General features: G+C 46.0%; 1 long non-coding RNA gene across 1 annotated transcript in view; it reads left to right on the plus strand.

Annotated features, from left to right (window-relative positions):
- The first annotated feature begins 256 nt into the window (after positions 1 to 256).
- Positions 257 to 21,032, plus strand: part of LOC142777291 (uncharacterized) — an 85,500-nt gene continuing 64,724 nt past the window's right edge. The window contains exons 1-2 of the long non-coding RNA XR_012888012.1: positions 257 to 459; positions 16,710 to 16,811. This is a non-coding gene — a long non-coding RNA (uncharacterized LOC142777291). The remainder of the gene's footprint in view (positions 460 to 16,709; positions 16,812 to 21,032) is intronic.

The raw sequence follows: 21,032 nt of genomic DNA on the forward strand, positions 1-21,032 counted from the left end.
GCAGGTGGACGAAAGAATGTGTCCGGAAGAGGGTGTACGCACAGGAACACGCTATGGGAGGCGCGTGTTGACCAAAAATAATCCAGGCCTGCTCACTACACTGGGCATGGCCTCTGACGTCACTCAGTTTTGACACTCGTCTCCTGCCGAGTAGACGTATCTCCTATCTCGAACGGCGTGCATGCGCCCGCCGTTCGAGATAGGAGGATTGCTAAGCCTGACGAAGCCTTTTCGTAGAGTGCTGATGTTTCTTTTGGCGACTGCATGGATATGAACGTGTTTTTCTGCGTATGTGAAGTGCGGCGGGGTGATGTGCAGTGCTTCGTTCACTGAATGTTTGCGTAGCGTACACCTGCAAGCTCTCGCAATGGAGCAGTGCTGCGGACCCAGCTGCCACCGATATTGATAATGTGCCAAAGGTTTCAGTGTTTTCATTAACGTTCTCTCCGTGATTCGAAGGTATGTGTGCGTGTGTACTACTTGATTTTGAGTTGTTTTAAAAGCGCCACCTTTGGCACGTTTAGTTCTCTCTGTGAAATGTTGTCGTGTACGTTTCTGAACTGTTAGCAGAAGCCTTGACCATGAACGCTTACAGCCAAGCGTCGCTGGCACTCACCCCTGCGATAACGTATCGTTCCGAAATAGTAATAGGAACTGCACAGATTTAGCGTTTTTCGACGAGCACGTTTGACGAAACGTGCTCTGCTTGGCTTAAAATGACGATGAAGTAGATGCAGCTTCACGCTCCACTCAATCAGCGTGTTTCAGATTCCAGTGCTCGCACCGCAAACACATCAAAATAAAGCAATAATCGCCGCGTGGCGATGTATTCTCAGAACACACGTTATTCCTTTTGGGTCAGTGAACATTTTGCTATTTGCGCATAGCACCTTGGTCTTATTGTAATACCTCCGGTCCCATTGTTTAGGTGAAGGAACGAGGTCTAGTGCATTATGTCGTGCGTCTGTTACGTATACTACGTAGAATTTCTTAGCGCTGCTGTGATCATTTCTTGGTAGTATTATAATTATGCATCAGTGTCTTCAGTAAATTCACCTAATTTATTGTCTTTGAAATATCTGCTTCTGCTCTCTATGAATTTGGGTGCCTGTGCATACCTCTGTGATTTTTCTATTTTGTAGCTTCTCAATAAGGCGTATGTGTAGCAGAAAGCCTGTGATAAAGCGCTTTGTTGAATGATTTTTCATGTATGTGAGCTTCATTTCAAGCCGGAATACTTGAGGATGACTACCAAGCAGACCGCTCCACGAAAATGCACAACAGAACAAACGCACTGACTCAGCATAGAAAACTGCAGAAGCTTAGCCAATAATAGGAACACTTTGTGTGCATCTTAAGGACTGTCTCTGTGTGTGTGTAAATAAAATTTAATCAATGAGATTCACCTTAATTACTTCGCCTCTTTGTTGGGTCACCAAATATTACTGCTATAAATTAGTCGTGTATTCAATAGCACGAAATATTTTTCTACGTTCACACAAAATAAGAAATACTGAGAAATAAATCGGCAAAGAATTTAAAGTGCAATACAGTCGTTAAACAAGTGCCAGTCCGGGCACAAAGAGTTCAATTAAGCTGTTGTACACGTGTAAAACTTGCTGCGAACGTTATATCTATTCATCAAAGACGCTGGTGGCAGTGGCTTCACAGCCTCCCGTGTGCCCTCGCTCAGTCAAAGCGCGTGGCGTCGCAGCTGCATTGAGCAGGCTTGATATCTAGGTGGCATTGGTTGAGTTCGCGAAACGATAGCGTGACAATCACGTTAACGTCGCTGCACGGTTGAAATGTTGACTGAGGGCGCTGACGGGTTCACACGCGGTGTTTCTTCGATAGCAGCCGCAGATGTCCTACACGAGTTTTCAACGCCACGCGCGCTTCTGTAGCGATATTTAGCAACGGTGCTATCATTCGCTCCCCACTGTCTTCAAGCTATGGCGGCCGCTTCACGAGCTTGGAGCGAACTCTGCTGCCCGATAAGCTGCCACTATCCTGCATAGCACCCCGGATGTCTTTCTGGTTAACCTCCCTGCTTTTTCTCTTTGTCTGCTTCCTTCGTCAACTTTGCTCACAGCAACAAGTATATTTTAAAATAACAGGCAAAAACGCTGTACTGTTCCCACACTAATCAATTTGTCTTCGTTAGGTACACACAGAAAAATTTTGTCATCCTGTTCAATTAGCGCATGAAAGCGTGGAGAACATGGATAATGTTTTTTTTTTTTTTACTTACAGCAACAGCGTCGCTAGGGTTAAACAAGGAACGACGTGAAACGCTTAATTTTTGTAGATGATGTGCATGATTCTCTATATGTACAAATGACCTAGCAATTGCAGAGCAGTTTGCACACGTTTCGCCCGAAAATAGGCGTTTACTGAGGAGCCTTTTGAATTTGTTGTAGCTTTTACGCATCACATCCTTATCGCGTGCAGCCTTCTACCATAAATGCACCCAGAACCTCGTAAAACCGAAATGGGGTGCAATTTAGTGTGTCACGACACGGAGTGCAGTCGACTCCGGAGTGAGTTCACCGACCTATGCTTTTTTTTTTTGTGCCAGTTTCGGGGTAAACAGTTGCGTAAGCCGGGTGTCAGTAATATTAAAATTACGTATGAACACTATTCTTTACAGCAGCTCAAAAACCAAAGTTTACAAGTAATTAAGGAAATATTAAGAGAAAGGAATAATACAAGTGACTACAAATCATTTCGTTTTATTTGTCCTGATTTCCTTTCTATGAATTCCCGCAGTTGTAGCTCATAACTTAAGTGTTATTTTGACCAAGTACATCATTTTTATGTTCTGTTACCATCAAACGCAGGACTATTCGGCCTACACTTCATTTTTCCTTACTTGTTCAGCAATTCGACCAACGGTAAAAAAAGACGGCAAGAAATTGCGCGCCGATTATTGAAGATAGTGCACTTCCGCATCCACGAAAAAGCTTCCACTTTCCAAGATTATTATTAGCATGACAAAAAAGATTAGTTATGTGCATGGAATGTGCATAACTTCAGAGTCAATACGACAACCATGTGAGGTCTCGAACGCTTTTAGGCTCAAGCATGGAAGATGGATAGTCGTTTCTTCTGAGGCGGCATTCTAAATGCGAGCTGGCGCGTTAGAGCTTCGCCAGCGACTATATTTACTTTCCGCTATCTAGGCATTCCAATAAAAAAATAGTTTTATCTAGTCAGGCATAAAGTTGAGTAACGTAGGCTGAAAATTCTCGGTGAGCTGCCGCAAAATTCTCCAAACTATAATCTCGCAACTTGTGTTGATACTATACCGGTGGAGAAAAATAGGTGCCTTGCCACTTTCTGCTTATTACGATATGCCGTTCATATACTTCAAATATCCTAACCCCCACCACGGCCTGCTACCTTCCCCTTTATCGTCAGCCTATTGAATACCCCTCTAAAAGGGTTTCAAACTAATGCAGACTTCTGCTTTTAAATGCGAAGCATTTCTTAGCGAACTTCGGCGACTTTGAGCATCTATCTATCTATCTATCTATCTATCTATCTATCTATCTATCTATCTATCTATCTATCTATCTATCTATCTATCTATCTATCTATCTATCTATCTATCTATCTATTTATCTATCTATCTATCTATCTATCTATCTATCTATCTATCTATCTATCTATCCACCTACGACACTTAGCTCTTCTGGCCGTTTCGATTGTGGCAGTGATACCAAACTTGCTATGGCATAACATGACTGTATGAAGAACATATTTGACTAGTCATAACATGAAAATCATGAAATGTACATCATGAATGTCATGATTTCCATTTCATGGTCCTGCAGTTGTTGCGGTGGTTTCGTTCACAAGGCATGTTGCAATACTGGTATGGTATGGCATGATTGCATGGCGAACACAAGCGACAGACCCTAACATGAAAATCATGACATGCGTGTCATGTAACAACATGACTACATGCCACGCTAATGATGCACTCGCGGCCGTTTCGGGAGCGTCACATACACCAAATTTGGTATTACAGTACGTGAATGGATGACGAAGGTATGTAACTGGTGGAAACATGGTAATCATGAGATGCGTGTCATGTAACATGACTACATGCCACGCTCATCATGCGCTGGCGGCCATTTAGCTAGCTTAACTTATACCCAATTTGGTATTACGCGACGCGAATGGATGGCGAAGGTGTTATTCTGGTGCAAACATGATAAACATGAGGTGCGCGTCGTGAAACATGACTAGATGCTACGCTGATGATGCGCTCGCGGCCGTTTCGCTAGCTTCACATGTACGAAACTCGGTATTACCTGACTAAAACGGACGACATAAGTAAACGACACATCCAACCATGATAATATTAATATGCGTGTCATGTAACAACATGACTACAGGTCACACTGATGACGTGCTCGCGGCTGTATTGCTAACTTCACATATGCCAAATTTGGTATTATGCGACGCCAATGAATCACGAAGGTATGTGACTGGTGCAAGCAAGATAATCATGGGGTGCCTGTCATGTGAGAACACGACTACATGTCGCTGTCAAGGCGTCAATACATTTCTCAGTGACGTGGGGCGCGTTCTCGCCAGCGTTCACGTCGTCGCGTCACGCCGTCGGTGCCACGCCAGGCGCCGGTGCTGCCATGTACTCGCAGGCGGGCGCCGCGCTGCGTTGCTTTAACGCATGCGCATTTCAGCGTGTCCGGCCTCCCTGCGCCACGAAAATAGGGAGACGCAGTGTTGTCTGGGCATCAAATGCAGCATGTCGCATTTCGCGCCGGTTGCCGTCGGGCCGCGCTGATGGACACTAGTCGCGCCTGGCGTCAGACTATATATAGATAAAGTGCTCGTGTTTTGCTAACGTAACGTCGCTGTGCCCAGCGTGCGCGCACGTCAACGCTACAATAGAGCATATTGGGCGCTTCATGATGCGCTCGCAGCCGTTTTGCTAGCTCCACATATACCACATTTGGTGTTAGGTGACGTCAATGGATGACGAAATAGATCACTGGTGCAAATATGATAATCCTGACACGCGTGTCATGTAAGAACATGACAACATACCACGCTCATAGCGTGCTCGCGGCCGTTTCGCTAGCTCCACATATACTGAATTCGGTATCACGTGACGCGAATAGATGACGAAGGTAAACGACACATTCAAACCTGATAATCATGACATGGAAGTCATGTACGGCATGATTTACCTCCACCTCGTTAAGTTGTGCTGATTTTAAAGTGACATATTAACATTTCTCATTCGTGCTTCATATATCATCTGTTCCCACTGTACGTGGGATCTGCCCATTTTTATTTACTGAACAGCAATATATGGTGTTTCCCGTTAAAAAAGATTTTTAGGATGTTCTACATACATAATAAAAGTACATACACAGAAAAAAATAGTGGGTGAGTAATTGTTGTCAAAGTGAGTTGCAAAAAGAATAGTCACAAGACCAAAGAAAGGAGTAAGTTATGTTTGAAACAAACTGCGTGGAATGGCACACATCCATACGTCCGGTCACGCGGTTGTGTCTGACATTGTGTTGTGTTCTACCACACTGCCATGCCATGCTTTTATGTGTGAGGTAGTAAGGGAAAGAAATAAGGAGAGAGCGCAGAACAAAGTGGTGGTGACGAGCTTTAATACAGCTGAACGGCGCAGTCTTTCATGTTTCCTTCTTCTTTCTTTCTTCGTTTTTTGTTTTTGTTTTTTCTTTGAACTTTCTTTCTTTATTTTCTTTTTTACTTCAGTCTTTTGAAAATTCACAAGGCTGGGTCTATTAGCATGTTCAAAAGCCAAGTGTATGCTATGCGAACGCAAGTGACTGCTCTAATAAGGAATACCATCTCATCTTTGTTCTATGCTGTCTCTCTCCCCTTCAAGCGTCTCTTACTACTTCTCCTTTTCTTGCTTGGTTGTTCTTTTTTCTCGAATTTTTCGCAGGTTCTGGTCAACTCCAGAGACGAATTTCGTACACCTTTTGGCAGCTCTGCATATCATCACAGCGAGGTGTTAGCAACGGATTCCAGTTATATATATTCATGCATTAAATAACAAACACAAAAAAAGTTCTATATCGTCGCAAGAATCTCAAAGACAAATTGCAGTGGCTTCTCCTGGCAATATAGCTATAGGCTTTCTCGTATGCTGGTTTTCATGCTTTATGCTTTGGTACATGTTACGCATTTTTTCAATAAGCAGTATATTTCAGAATATTTTCCCCGAATACAGTGGGTATCAATAAAGTCAGTCGAATCTACGTTCACACAAATATAGCAAGTTTACGCTGACTTGAACAACACTCGATCAAGCAGAGCTTGGAAAAGCACCACTGTATTTAAAGAAACGAAAAAAGTCAACAACAGCTATTGATAACAAACTTATTCATGATTATGATGTTTCTACACTCCCTAGAGTTTTACTATTCTGTACATTCACTATCAAAACTAAAGGAAGGACGTCAAAACAAAGCAGGGATGATAGTGCTACTTCTAAAGTGAAATCTTAATTAGGCAGACGTAGCCATACTTTTATAAAAATTAAAAGCAGTAACAGGGGTACGGAAAGTGAGAATTGTCAAACAGTGACTTCTTCATTCATGTATATACCATTACAAAAGAGACACGAAGAAATGCATTGGTATATTTTTCTACCGCGAATCACTGCCAATAAGCTCACCTGTTCATATCCTTACCACTGTATTCTACAACGTCCCTTCACTCAACGCTTCACCTTTACTTGAGAAAGCCGATGAAAGCACCGTCTCTGGACACGGCAAGTCGCTGAACATCAGCGATAATCTGCTGGATTCTTGAGTACATAGCGCAGCGTCATTTCAAGCCAAGCAGCGGCGCAGTGATCAACTCTGTCAAGTGAAGGGTAAAAGTCGAGTCGAGGAGCGTTTGTGAATACGGCGGTTGGTTTCACTGGGGGGCAAACAAACAAGCACGCGCATGCTTACCACTCCGGTAAAGTTTTATCAAGGCTCACAAACTCTAAAATACTAAGTTGTTTAACGCAACTAATCAGCGAATTTCTACTCTGAGTTTGGTTTTTATAGTGTGGCAGCAGTTTTGCTAAACTTCACTTTTTCCCTAGCACCAGGCTTTTTGAATTTAGTGGCTCCATGCTTTTAGGATAGCAATAGAACGCGTTGGCGAGCAAGTCGATTAGGCACCACTTTTAATGCAGTTGTCGTGTTTCAGTTCACCAAGTAAGCAGAGGATAAGTGGCACTCCCGTTCTCTATCATGAATACAGCTGTACCGAGCACGCTGATGAAGGCGCAAAAACAAGGCCTCGGCAGTTTCGTGAAAAGTGGCCATGAGAACTGAAGTGTGCTGCCTTCTTAATTGGACTACGCACTCAGAATTAGTTTACCTCGTTTACCATGGACATACGTGTTACTGGGGCTAAGAACAGGAACACCTGATTGATTGATTGATTGATTAAAACTTTATTTTTGTCCTGAGAAGACACAGGGGAGACCCCGCACCACCCAGATAATCCCACGTTGGGACCGTCAAGCCGAGCTTGGCGGCCCGTTCACGGGCACTCTGGAGGGCCAGGGTTTGATCCTTAAGTTCGGGGCTGCGTAAGAGCGCAGCCCACCTGTCCTCGCTGAGGGCGGGGCCGATGGCTTCACATTCCCACAACACATGATTGAATGAGGCTAACAGCCCACAAGCGGGGCAATCCGCACTTGGATACCGTTCAGGGTAGATGGCATGAAGAACCGCAGGGTTAGGATACGCACTGGCTTGCAATAGTCTTAGGGTGACTGCCTGCGCCCTGCACAAGGCCGAGTGTGGGAGAGGGAAATACCCTTCTTGACAGATAGAAGTGCTTTGTTATTTCGTTTAACGTAAGTAAGGGTTCCCAGCGAGGCAGAGGGACTGTGGAGGCAGCGCGGTCAGTGAGTCCTCGCGCGGCCTCGTGTGCGCCCTCGTTCGGGTTAGAGGTAGAGCCCTCAATCGACCTTAGGTGAGCGGGAAACCAAGTGAGAGAAATGGGCGTGATACTCTTGACGCTTTGGAGAATGCGGAGGGCCTGAGGGCCTACCATCCCGGTTTCGTAGGCTTTGTTAGCCATCTTGGAGTCGCTGTATATTGACTCTCTGCGACTATCTAGCATAGCCAGCGCGATTGCAACCTGTTCGGCTATCACGGGCTTCGATGTGCGTACTGTGGTGAAGCAAGTGGGCCTGGAATTTGAGTCGACCATGGAAACAGCGAATGCCTATTGTTGGACATATGGCGTAGCATCCACAAAGCTTGCATCAGTGGGGTTGCTACGGACGTGCTCGAGCAGAGCTCTACCCCTGGCCCTACACCGACCGACGCTGTGCGCAGGGTGCATATTGCGGGCAATGGGTGCGATGCGCAGTTGAGACCTGATGTTTCTGGGAATCTGCATGGAATCGGGGCACTGGTCAATAGAGTTGAGGCCCAAATTATCGAGTATCTGCGCCCCGATTTGGTTCCGAAAAGCCTGAGCAGCTGTGAGCGCCCTTGCGCCTTGATTATCTCTTCGAGTGTATTGTGAACACCAAGCTTGAAAAGGTTTTCAGTGCGAGTGCTTACAGGCAAGCCGAGCGCGAGCTTGAAGACCTTTCTTATGAGGGAATTGAGCTTACTTCCATATGCAACATGCCAATTATACATGGCCGCCGAGTACGAAAGGTGGCAGAGCACAAACGCATGTATGATGCGGATGAGATTGTCTTCCTTGATTCCCCGGTGTCTGTTGGTGATCCTCCGGATGAGGCTGAGAGAACTTTCCGTCTTGGTAGTGATCTGTCTCAGTGCAGTTCTGTTAGCGCCGTTGGACTCGATATACATACCCAATATTCGGAGCGAATCCACTCTGGGCACTGGGGACCCGTCACTAGTCAAAAGTCGTATTTCACTTTGAGACGCAGGTTTCCAGTCACGGTGGCCGCCGCCTCGGGGTCTTTTCTTGCAGAGCAGAAGTTCAGATTTCGATGGGGAGCACCTGAGACCGGTGGGACGGAGGAAACGTTCGGTCACGTCGATTGCGCGCTGCATGGCTTCCTCAACTTGACCATCGCTCCCACCGGTGCACCAGATGGTTATATCATCTGCGTAGATGGTATGATTGATTCCTTGTGTCTTCGCGAGTTCCTTGGAGAGCCCGATCATCGCGATGTTAATAGTGTTGGTGAAATAACTGAGCCCTGAGGCGTGCCGCGTGAACCGAGGTTGATCTCTCGTGAGAAGTGCCCTTCTATCTTGAGCTTGGTAGTTCTCTGGTAAAGAAAGGATCTCACGAAGCTGTAGACCCTCTTCCCTAGCCCTAGGCTGACAATAGACTGGAGAATGAATTCGTGAGAAACGTTGTCGAAAGCCTTCTCCAGGTCTGATCCAAGGATGGCTCTGGTATCTCCTGTGCTCCGCTCGATGATCTGATGCTTTATCAGCTTCATGACATCCTGTGTCGAAAGACCAGCTCTGAAACCAATCATATTGTGGGTGTACATATCATTGGTCTCGAGGTGCACCGTGAGTCGGTTCAGAAGGGCGTGCTCTGCGACCTTACCGACACAGGAAGTTAAGGAAATCGGTTTTAGATTATCTATTCCTGGTGCTTTACCAGGTTTCGGGATTAGAACTGTGTAGACCGTCTTCCATTGTGCGGGAACCTCCCCACTGCACCACACCTCATTAATCTTTTCCATAAGGAATTCGATGGAGTCATCATCAAGGTTCTTGAGCATCTTATTGGTTATGCCATCAGGGCCAGGGGCGAATTTGGCATTTAGGGAAAAGAGAGCCTGCCGTATCTCGGCCACAGTATAGTCCTGGTCCAACTCCGGTACGTCGCACCCCGCGTAATCCGGAAACTGTGTGGGTGCAGAGCTATCCGCGACTGGCAGACACCTGTCTATAAGCTTGTTGACAACCAATTTGTCCGGGGTAGAGTCAGTACCTAGATGGATGGCTCGCGCGAGGGATCGCATCTCGCTGGACCTGGTGCTGCCCTGATCGAGAAGGTGTTTGAGAAGACCCCAGCTCTTCCCAGATCTGAGCTGACCCTCGATGCTCACAGAGCTCATGCCATTGTTGTTTACACAAGGTTTTGCAGTGCTCCTCGATCGCCCTGTTAACCTCGGAAACTTTCTTGCGGAGCTTCCTGTTATGCTTCTGTCCCTTCCACCTCGTGAGTAGGACTTGCTTGGGTTCTAGTAGGTGTGCCAACCTGCTGTCCATGTTTTCAACACCGAGGTAAGTGACGACCTCCTTGGTCGCTGCCATGGCGTCATCTCTGATTCCTTTGTACCATCCTTCAAAGTCTTCCCCAGCCGTCGGTGCTCTCTCAGCTCTGACTTCGCGAAAAACGTCCCAGTCGACCACCTTGAATTTTTTCGTCCGAAAGCAGGCAATCGCGAAGGATACCTCGATAATGTAGTGGTCGCTTCTGAGGTCTAGAGCCATGTTGACCCATTTGACCCCATCTATATTCTTCATAAATGTCAGGTCCGGGGTGGTATCGCGACATATGGAGTTACCTCTCCTAGTGGGGAAATACTTGTCAGTTATAAGCATCAAGTCGGCTTTTGTCGCAGTCTGCCATAGCTCGCGTCCCTTGGGGGTATCATACATGTATCCCCACACGCTGTGTGGGGCGTTGAAATTCCCTACGACTACAAGGGGATAACTACTGGTCATGCTCACAGCCCTTTTGATGAGAGAGTTTGCTCTCGCCCTGCGATAACTGGGACTCCAGTATACGTTGAGAATAAAGAGGCTATTTCTTCGAAGACCCTTCTTGGGTGAGTTCATTTAATTTCAGTCATTACGTACTCAATGCCATCGGCAACTGCACCGAGGTCACGCGATAGGTAATTGTACCTTTTGCTGATAAGTGTGGCAACTCCTGAATGTGATGACGCTACTAGGTAACCCGGGATTTTGATGGGGGTGCCAGACGCAACTTCCTGAACAGCGATGATTTGGGGCTTAACATCGAGAGTTCTTAAATATTGCTGTAGAATGGGCTTTTCGTGAGTAAACCCGCCAGAGTTCCATTGCCACATTCTGAAGTTTTCGTCCACACTATCCATGTTTAGGCTGAGGGGATGGTTGAGCAGCTATAGCGGCCCGGAGGATCGCGCCCTCAGTCGATGGCGCTAGTACATTGCGTTGTGCTGAGACCTGCAAAGGAGTCGGACCGCGGTCTCTCCTCACATCGACCTCTTCTAACTTGCTTATGCGTTCACTCAGTGCTCCTAATCCCATCTTGGGGTGCGCCACGGCTTCTTGAATTTTCGCTAAGGTAGCCTGCATGTTCACAAAGGAAACCTTGAGTTCCGACAGTAGGTTTACCACCTCTTCTTCTTGTGTGTTCTCAACCACTCGGCGCTTGGTTCCGGTAGGCCTATGAAGTGCCTCGGACGTATCCATGGGGACCGGGGTTGGAGCGGGCTGCGCCGAAGGGGCGAGGACGCGAGCTTTCTAATCTCCGCCATCTCCGCTGCTAGCCGGCTCATTTCTTGCTTAAGCTGCGCGTTTTCTATCTTCAGCTAATCGTTAGCTCGTCGCATCTCGTCGAGTTCACTCGCGTGGGGAAAACCGCGATTCTTTTCGTCGCCTCTAGGAGACTCACGTCTTCCTCGGGCCTTGTCGGCCCAGGAGAGCGTCGGCTTCTTGCTGTTAGAGGTGGTGGGCGTGTGAGAGCGGGACCTGGTCGGCCCCGACGAAACGTGCCCCGGCTTTGAGTTGGAGCGAGGCTGAGAAGAGGAACTTCCCCGGGCACATTCTGTCGACCTGGAGCGCGAGCGGGAACATCCCTTGGAGGCACCACGGCGCCTGGATCCGGAGCGGCCTCCCGAGCGTCCCCTGGAACGGGGGCGTCCTCTGCGCTGAGCATCCGTGGTGGGTGACGAAGACTGGAAGTCGTCCGCAGTTTCGAGGTGACGTTGCGGGGACGGTGACGCAGCACCAGCCATTCTGGCATTCTCACTGCGACGACGGTGCACAATGTACGGGATCTTGAACCTTTGAGCACAGTCTTTGCTAGCCGTGAGATGCTGGCCACCACAGAATTTGCACTTGGGAGTACACACATGTTGCTTGTCAGGGCTTGCTGCACCACAGCCTCGGCAAATCGTGTCACCGGGAGTGGGGCACACGTCAGCACGATGACCAAGACGGCCGCACGCATAACACACGTCGATTTGCTTGTGGTAGAGTGAGCACTGCATCAGCACTGGTCCATACCTGACAAAGCTCGGTACACGATACCCGTCGAAAGCGATGAGGACCGTGCCAGTTTGGGCTATTCTCTTGGCTGCTAAGGCGAGTGGATTATTTGTGTTAACAATCTTCGCATCGATGACGTCAGGGCCATCTTGAAGTGAGACGCCGCGAATCACCCCTTTGCAAGTGGAGTGTGGGGCAGTCTCATAGGCACTTAGCTCCTGCACCTTGCGTGAAATGAGTATTTGCTTCATCCGAATGTATCGGTCGGCGTTTTCGCGCTTGGGAGTACTGGCAACCATAATATTTTGCTGCAGATTCGGACATAGAGTATCTTGGTACAAATCTTCCTGGCTTATGCCAGCGGCAACTAGTATTGCGTCCGCCACCATAGCTGCACCAATTTTCAAGATATTGAGTCCCCCTCTCGGCCGGATCACAATCTTGATGTCATCTTGAGGAAGGGAGGGCATCTTTTTCGTCCGTATTACTTTGGACTTCAGCGCAGCGCCTCTCGATTTGCCGCGGCGTGCGCCCGGCTGCGACGATAGTGCGTAAGAGTCAGCAGTGCGTGTTTTGGTGCCAGCTCTTCTGGCCCTAGCGGACTGCCAACCTTTATCTTGAGTAAACTCTTCTTCTGAAATATCCTCTCCGTGCACTTCCTACTCCATCTTGAGCAAATAATTACTTTTGGCGGACCAATTTTTTGACGGCTAGAGGCCTCGCATGTGACTGGTGATGAGTGACGACGACTATGTTGGGGGGTGGTACGGTGAGATAGGGATGCGATACAATACTGCGTGCAAAGTAGCACACCCGCACTAAGTTGAAAACAAACATAAACGGGTCATTGTTCAAAACAAATAGCGAAAAAGAAACTATGGGCAGGGCGATCGCCTCCGAAGTTCGCAAACCTGAATCCGTCGGCCACCTACAACATTTAATGCTTATACAAAAAAAAATGGGATAAATAGTCGTTCTTTTTTTTTTCGCCCTAAAAGTTTCGAGATACTTCGGCTCACGTTAACCCTTGTGTAATAATCTGGGAATAAGCCCTGCAGTAATGTATAATTTGCGTAATTTTCGCCACTAAGCCGATAAACACATATAAAGTATATCAAGACTTTTGCTCAGTTGCACCAGTCCTGCTATTGTTAATAGTACAATGGATATAAAGTATTTCAAGACTTTTGCTCAGTTGGACCAGTCCTGCTATTGTTAATAGTACAATGGAATAACCATAATTTTTTTTCAATTGTGGCGACCGAGCACTCCTGATGTTGCATCCCAAAAACTGCTACCTTAGTAACCGTTACGCCTAAAAAGCGAACGGCAATGTAGGCAGGTCATTGTAATGTTTTTTGTCATTGCTTTATTTTACGTGTTGCGTTCATTATGAAGCTTGTTTCCATTAGCACTCGGCCACTAGAACAGGAGGGGGGGGGGATGGTTGTGCTTTTCTTTTACTAATGGAGAACCGTGTTAACGGCTATGGCCCCATTGCGTAACAGAGCATAAGTGATTCCTGACCAATTTCTATCATCGTGATTATGAGTACACCAATAGTATTAGTAAGTTCTAGATAATGCTGACAAGACAAGGGGCAAGTGCATGCCAATGTTGGCTAACTGTAACTGATGGTTATTGATGACTGTACATTAATCGATGTTAACTAATGTCTCTCAGCACTTCCGACAACTACATTGTGTTAATTCAATTTTAATTTAGTGACTAAACTGTCTACAATCTTTTTTATTTCGTTTAAACGCACACTATTTTAAGACATCCGTGAAGCTTGAACAGAGAGCGACCAAACTTCAATCAACAGCATCTAGACACGCATTCAATTCTTTATCTTACCTATGCCGTGTTTCTGAAATCGAGGGCCACTACGTACTTCAATAAATGTTGTTCTGTGGTCGGGTATCTACTCGGTCAGTTTGAGTCAAGGTTTCCATGACGAGGGCTGAGATCACACGAGGTGGCACGTGACAGAGATAGTCCCAGCAGACGCTTCCATGCAATGGGAGCTAGTATAAATAAAGAAGCAAGCAAGTTAGCCTACAGGTACGAAAATGAAAACGGGAAGGCCCGAGAGACGCTAGCTGCTGCAGACCTGAAAGGCAATTTCTGAAGCACCAGTGTTTTGTTTTATTGGGGACCTACCGAAGGTGCTCTGCAACTGATAATGGTACACTCGAAGCGAGTCTTGTTTGAAATCACTGCGCAGGGTGAATGCCGAAACCACTTGTGTTCCATTTTTCTTTTTTTTTACTTTTTGACATCATTGTTTCTACCCCAAGCGAGCAAAGCCAATTTGCGGATCGCATGAAGCTGTTACCGACATACAGAAGGAAGATTTTTTTTTTCGGGTCTGGCTGGATGCGATGGGAGTTGTTGAATGGACGGAACATGTCCTGCGGTTGCGAAAGAAAAATGAAGTAGGTTTCAGCCACTTCTTAAAACACTTGAAAGACTTTTTTCTATCAAGTTTTCTGAGAGGACGTGGTTCTCTACCAGCCGCGAATTTACCGAAGACGTCAGCGACTATTTTTAGCAATCCAGATGGTAAATTTCCAAATGTTCTCTATAAATAAAGGGCACCAGTAATGACATCATGGGAGTTGTATCGGTGCGTCATGTGCCAACCTATATAGGGTTTGGCCCTTTTGCGCCAATAGCCATTGCATATGCAATGCCCAATCGTCCTGCTGAGACACTTTACTGTGCATCTAAAAGTACTGTTCAGTAAACAATGCTAGCAACAATAATCAGTAAAGTAAGGGAGTGAAATTCGGTTGACTAGCATTGCGACTATAGGTTTTTTTTTTCTTTTTTTCATACCTTGACCAGTATGCACGCTACCATTCAGTTTTATAGCCTTAAACACCATATTCATAGTGCGCATGACGCCACCTGCAGTTGCCATAATAGACGGCACGTTCCCAGACTCTTTTGCACTACGCTGGTTCCTCACGAAATATACAGAACACAAGTTAGAGAGCATGATGGACGATGCCGTCTTGAGCCAAAGTGTTCACGATGCGTCTTTTCGAGCGGCGTCTGCATTTGTTGACTATGTGGGCACCATCCCTTCGTCCCCCCTCACTCGTCCCCTTGACAAGAGTGGCTTCAGATCGTAGTCATTATGTGGACAGTGTCGATTCTCGTGTGGCTTCCGTTGTTTTTTCGGGTGTGCCATTTATTATCGCAGGCTGCAAGGACTATACAGGCTACCTCAATCTTAACATGCGAGTTAATCGCAAGCATTGATTTTTGAAATTGTCTGCAACAGTGTCTGATTCTTTTTATGACTATCTAGCTTTGATAAAATGACCTGGATAACCTAGCTTGCCATGGCTGAGTCATTATTAGTTATTAGTTTGCAAGCTCCACGCAAGGAACGCTGCTTACGCAATCACGCGATGGTGGTGGTGCCATTGTTGCAAAATTATGCCAGTAACATGTTTTTATAGCGCTGGTATAAATAAATAAATAAACGAAAAATAATTAAACAATAAATGAATATGTAAATAAATAAATGAACACATGTATACGGCGCCATTGAAAAATACATCACTGAGAGTATCCCCACTATTTTGCTTGATTGACTACCAACTGTACTTACTCCTGTCGCTATAAGCTTTTAGCAGTGTGAGCAGTTATGTTTAACTTATTTTAAGGAGTTATATGTTATGTAATTGAAATTATTGTTTCAAGAATCGGGCATCTATACTAAAGGTTTAAGTCAAAACTCAAAATTAACGAACTATACTATTGGTAGCAAAACGGTGAGGCCAGTGAGTTGGTACTGGCCCATTATAGCGTAAATGTAACGCTTTCAGCTGCGAGTAAGTGATTGTAGTGGGCAGTTTCTTGTCTGTGTCTCTCTCGCGCTATATTTACGCTGTAATGGAACTTTTGGCAGTATTGTGTATACAGAGGTAATCATGAAGGTAACAAAGGGCAATTATAAAAAAAAACTCCATAACACTTGACATCTTTATTTGCTGTTGATACTGATGTTGTGTTGAGGTCTGTTTTCGTAGTCCCGTCGAAATATACTTGGCTTTCTGTACGGATGTAGATATGGATGATAACACGGGTAGAAAAAAAATTTCTGCAGCCTCTGTAGGTAGCATCTGGTTCACGGTGTCGTAATGTATAGCCACGTGCCATGCATTTCAAGGCTATAACAAATGGTTGGTGCATTGTTCACGCGGAAACTCCTGTCCACGTTAAGTGCTATTCGTTATATATTTACGCTGATAAATCTGTCTGCACGTAAATTTTCTTGACTTCTATACGTATGTTAGAAGGTGGGGAGAAAACGGTAAGTGCGGCCATCTGCTAAGTGCAGTTTCAGAAGCGCGGTTTCTGAGATGACGAGTTGAAAGTCTAAGTTGTGGAAATGGAAGTACAGCAATCGCATCTCAGCCATTTATCTATCATCCTCCCCTGTATCCATTACAGCGCATCCACTTCCGACGGAGCATTCCTTTGAGTACCAGCAGCATAAATTTTCCAGAGTGCGCCCATACTAGAGATGCACTTCCGCCCAGCCAGCCCACAATCGTAAGTATTATAGTTACTTTAAGATATTGTACTCTTTTCAAGTTGAAAAAAAAAACGAAATATTGACGTTGAAAGCAACTAAAAGGAAGAAAATTAGATATATGCAAATATACTGCAAATGCCGGGGAACCAATATATTTTTTAATTGCGGCGTTTACTGTGTAGGTATTTGGTTGTTGTATGTGTAATTTAAAAACCACACACGCAGGCATGATATAACATTCTTGGAAGCCCTGAGTGAAAAATGTGTGTTTTTATATGTGCATGTGTGTAACAGTGTGCTTATTTCATGAACCTATCACGTTTTTGTACGACAATATAACAGGGAAAAAAGTGAGTGTAATAACCCAGAGTCCCAAGCAAGCGTAGAAGTGTTGAGAAGTATATTTATCGCACTAAGAAAGCATACATGAGAAGGTAATAAATTCATGCATAACATGTCTCCGTATAAATGTCACAAATGTTTTATTCGGGTAACAATTGGCTGTTGTAAACTAAGAGAAACTATTTTCAAAGGAGTCGTCTATTTTATACGAACATTGCCAGCTTTTCCTATTATTCTTCTTATTGTTGTTCTAAAAGGCGAGAACATATTGACTCATCACACTTATCTGTGCGTTTCTGATCAAATATAAGCCAGTGCCAATGAACTTCAGAGTATGCGAAGTCATAACTCAAGTACGTGACTAAGATGCAGGTACACATTTGAACAGAAAACTTCTAAAGTTTCAACAGCTTCCAGTGCAGCCATTACTGTATGTGAACCTCATGGTATCTAGGATCTACACTTCTTTTTGCTCCTTTCACGATTACTGCTATAGCCACGATAAAGCATCGGGGAACCTCTTTGTAAATCTATAATCACGTAAACCTTTGTCTGCTGAGACTCTTTCCATGTATTTCAGTGAAAATGAACACACTTAACCTATCAAGTAGCCGATGCGGTATAAAGACTGCCAAAGCGAGATATAGTGTCTTTCTGATAGCCGCATTAGGTGAAGCAACTAATGGTCCTCGAGTCTTACTTGTGATTCATTGTATCACGATGGCTTTTACTAGCGCGGCCGAAGGAGTTATTTTTATGGAAGCACAAAACATACGTCTTTTGCAACGCCGTTTTTTCCACTTCCTGCGGCTACCATCTGTTGTACCTTTTATTACATCCGCTTAACAAACGAGAACGTATTTTATTGCCTTTGGTTCGTGCTCTAATAATAATATATGATTTTGGTCGTGCAGGATCTTGCAGAAGTTACGCCCTGAGCCAGCCACTGTGACACAGGAAGACACTAAAGCTCGTAACGTTTGCAGTAACTTGCGAAGCTGCAGTGAAATGAGAGGCGAGATATATCATATACATATAACAATGCTAAGTTCTCCAGGCTGTCAACACGGAACATTGCAGCGTTTATTTATTACATGTCTCACTCACGAACACTTTGCTCTGTAAACGTAACTGTTGTGTATGTAAGGGCTGTTCCACGCGCTTCCCGCACGACCGCAACGCACGTGCCGGGACCCCTACCACACTCAAGCGGAGGACAAATAAGCCAATTGGCGACGCTCTTTCACCCTCCGCAGCGTCGCCAATTGGCTTATTTGTCCCCCGCTTGCGTGCGGTAGGGGTCGTGGCACGTGCGTTGTGGCTGTGCGGGAAGTGCGTGGATCGGTCCTAAGGACTTTGAGACAAAACCGCAACCCGCATAAGGAATTAATTTTTTTGCAAGAGCACGTTTTTCCGTTCTATATTAATTTTAGGATAGTGCGAACGCTGCTGAGAAATACATGTATTTTAATAATGAAACTGCTTAAGCCAGCCGTAACTTGTGACTGCGACTTTTCTAAAAAATGTATGTCATAATACTAAACTGGTGGGTGCCACAGAAATTAGGCAAGTTCCACAGCTCCCGACTAGTCCACTAGGAATGATGAAGACAAGAGTTAGCCCAACAAATGACTGCGATGCGACGGCCGCGAACCAAAGCTCAGAGCACATACATCGAGAGAATTCCAGGGAACGGGAAAGGCAACGATGACTGCGACAAGAGCCCGAAGCGTAGACCAATGAGGCAGTGTGAACGTTTGGTTTCAGCTCGAGTCTGCAGTTCGGACATCAGCGTCGTGTTCGTGGATGTGCGAGATTTAACTGGAATATTTTTGCGCAGAGAGTCAACGTATAGACAATGTAGTATCACTTAGCTAACGCCTAGATAAAACCGATATACGCTACCAGCGTTGCGCAGCTGAGGGCGAGCTTTACCATTTTTTTAAAACCTAATATGCCTTTTTAATCTAATAAGCATGATAACATTTGTGCGTGATAAAAATTCATGCATTAACGAAAAAAGCCACAGCTTTGCCGCAAAGGCGAAGCAATGAACGCGGTAGGAACAAATTAGAAGGTAACGCGCAGAATGGCAAGGAGATCTAAATGTGCCCCGCGTTTCTCACGCACAAATGACGCACAAAACGTACTCACACGTACAGATGGACGCGAATAGGTGTCTCAGTCAGTTAGTACTTCGCCCTGTCTGAAAAGCGCGCTCTTTTCGCAAGCGGAGAATGTGCAACGATTGCAGCAACCTTTGTGCGCCCGGTAACTAAAACAGAATACGTACGAGACGTACGGACATTTCCACTGCAAGATAAGGGTGTGCGATCAAGCATACACCCTCTTATTCTCTACGCGGGCCAAAGCACGAGTAAGAGATGAAAGCCGCCGCGCGCTCAGTGCGCCATCTTCCATATATTGCTGAAGACGCCATAGTTCCCCTCCGAGATGCCTGCCAACAGCGGTAAGTGGTAGATATAAATACCTTGCCGCTTGAACGTCCAAGAAGATACCCACACCGGAAGCCGAACCCGGAAGCCGCACCGATCCCGGTAGCCGCACCGATCGGCTGCGTTCTAAAATTCTCTCTGCTGGTAACAGCATATCGGCCAATGGCCGAGGATCATCGACAACGTTTCGAGATGAAGACTCAAGCTATAAAGTCATCCTGCCACGTCTTCCAACTGGTAACGACGTTTTGAATTCCGTTTTCCTTCATGCCGACTAGAGCGGTAGGCCGTACTCTGCCCCAAACTTCCATGACGCGCTGCTTAAAGTGGTGAGCACAGCGGACATTATAAGAGTTGGCCAGTATCAAATGAGCCATGTATGGATGGTTCATTTGATGATGGATGAGCCATGTATGGATGGTTCAACAAACTCGTCACTTGTGGGGAGCTCCGTGTAAAAGGGCTGAAGTGCATGGTGCTAGATCCGGAAACCCAGAATATTAGGCTGAAACTTCTTTGGCTTCCGCCTCATCTTGAATCGCGACGTGTTGAAGAGGCGTTCCAAGCTCACAGCGTCGTGAAGTCCGTTGAAAAAGAGGCATGGAGATGTGCAGCAATGGAACAATGGATGAGAAAAAATAGGAACGTTGCCTTGGAGCTCAAGCACACCATCACTGTGAGCTGAATACCACACCTTATGTCATTCTATGGCCACCAATGCCTCGTACTTATTCCCGGTAGGCCTCCACTGTGTCTTCGGTGCAAGCGAGTGGGGCATGCACGTCGACAGTGCAAAACACCGAGGTGCTTGCAGTGCCAGCGATTTGGTCACTCGTCGGATGCCTGCATGTCGACTTATGCCAACAAACTCCGTTCTGGCCAAGGCACAGAAGCGCAACATCTGGATCATCTTATAAATGTCACTGAGGTAGTTGATGCAACAGGAGAAGCAGCGGGAGGAGCAGAAGGTGCCTTAAAAGAAGCTGAACACTTGTCCATGGATACCCTCGGCACGCAAAATAACATCGCTAACGGTGCCAGTGAAAGCCTAAATGAATGCAATGCTGCAGAAGAACACCACTTGGAAGACCTTAAAGACAAGTCTCCTGACAATGAGGAACAAGAAGGAATGGATAGCGGTCAGACAAGGAAGCGTCAGGCACTGGTCACCGACGAAGCAACAATGAGTGCGCCAGACACGACAGAGCAAGTGTCTTCATGTGGTCCACGTGTCACCTTCTTTGGGGACCAAAGGACGCGCCGCCTATGCCAGCGTTCTCGGGAAAGTGCTCCTAAAAAGTGCAAAGGAGGTACAGCCACTGGTTGCCCTGTGGCTAAAGGTGACCTACGAAAGTTCTAAGATAGCAAAATGGCTGGCGCGCGAACGTTTCCCATCTGTGTAGCGACACTCAACGTACGTGGCTTGAGGAATGTAAGGCG

This window comes from Rhipicephalus microplus, chromosome X (assembly GCF_043290135.1).
Source record: "Rhipicephalus microplus isolate Deutch F79 chromosome X, USDA_Rmic, whole genome shotgun sequence".
Taxonomy (NCBI): Eukaryota; Metazoa; Arthropoda; class Arachnida; order Ixodida; family Ixodidae; genus Rhipicephalus; species Rhipicephalus microplus.